This window comes from Heptranchias perlo, unplaced genomic scaffold (assembly GCF_035084215.1).
Source record: "Heptranchias perlo isolate sHepPer1 unplaced genomic scaffold, sHepPer1.hap1 HAP1_SCAFFOLD_50, whole genome shotgun sequence".
In the NCBI taxonomy this organism is placed as follows: Eukaryota; Metazoa; Chordata; class Chondrichthyes; order Hexanchiformes; family Hexanchidae; genus Heptranchias; species Heptranchias perlo.
Window position 1 is genome coordinate 3773858 of NW_027139516.1, and position 988 is coordinate 3774845.

Below are 988 nucleotides of genomic sequence, written 5' to 3' on the forward strand. Positions count from 1 at the left end.
GCATTCTCCACTCACCTTTTGACATGGGTCAATTATCCAGAAACAAAAGTGGCGTCAGTTTTCAGCGAGCCCATGGTCCATGTACTTCTTAAGCTTCACTGCGTGCTACGGTACAGAGAGGTCAAGTGGCAGCAAATCTTTTGGTGTGCTGCAGGAAGAAAAAAATATTGATTTTGGTCTTGAGCAAAGATGGAAAAAAAAGCTTAGTGATGCCTTCTCTGAGGATTGAACTCAGGACCTTCAGATTATGAGACTGACGCGCTGCCTGCTGCGCTAAGAAGGCACTTGATGTATAAAACTCCAGGCAGCTCTATCAAGTAGGACAGTTTGCAAGGTGTAAAATCATAAACGAATCGGCAGTTTGCAAAAACTCTCCATCCAGGTGGAAATCGAACCAACAATCTTCTGAATTTTGGTCAGACACGTTCCCCATTGCTCGACTGGCCAAAGGTGTGTCGAGTAAGTCGGAGCTCACACTCTCACAGCGCTGCGGTATGAGCAGGGACCGAGTCAGTCTCGGTCATGCCTACGCGACTCCACGAGTCCGGGAGTATCAAAAGGCACACGGTGAACAATCACCAAAGAGAGGGACCTTTGCTGTTTCCCTTCGATAGCTCAGCTGGTAGTGTGGAAAACTTGTAGAGATTAAAACTTGAAAGCAAAATCACTCTTAAATCGTTGGTTTAATTCTGGCTCAAAATAACGAACGTGCTTTTGGATTAAGCGGTATTGTGCTCAAGGCCGCTCTCTTAACGTTACAGACTGCTTACTGTTTAAAATGTTGGCGCTTTTCCTTTCTCAAACCAGCAGGGAGCGCCTTTGAGCAACAACACGTCAAACCGGACTCACTTTCAGGCAAAAAAAGACTTCTGTCAGTCTTTCGGACAGGTCTCTCGCTGCTCAAAGGAGTGCCTTTGAGCAGCAATGTTTTTTTTAATTTTAAAAATATACTTTATTTCATAACATTTAATGATACATAAAGTTCAGG

The 988-nt window shown here is 44.3% G+C and overlaps 1 non-coding gene across 1 annotated transcript; it reads right to left on the reverse strand.

Annotated features, from left to right (window-relative positions):
* Positions 1-210: 210 nt before the first annotated feature.
* Positions 211-283, reverse strand: trnam-cau (transfer RNA methionine (anticodon CAU)). The gene has a single exon. It is a non-coding gene; the product is annotated as a tRNA-Met (tRNA).
* Positions 284-988: the final 705 nt, after the last annotated feature.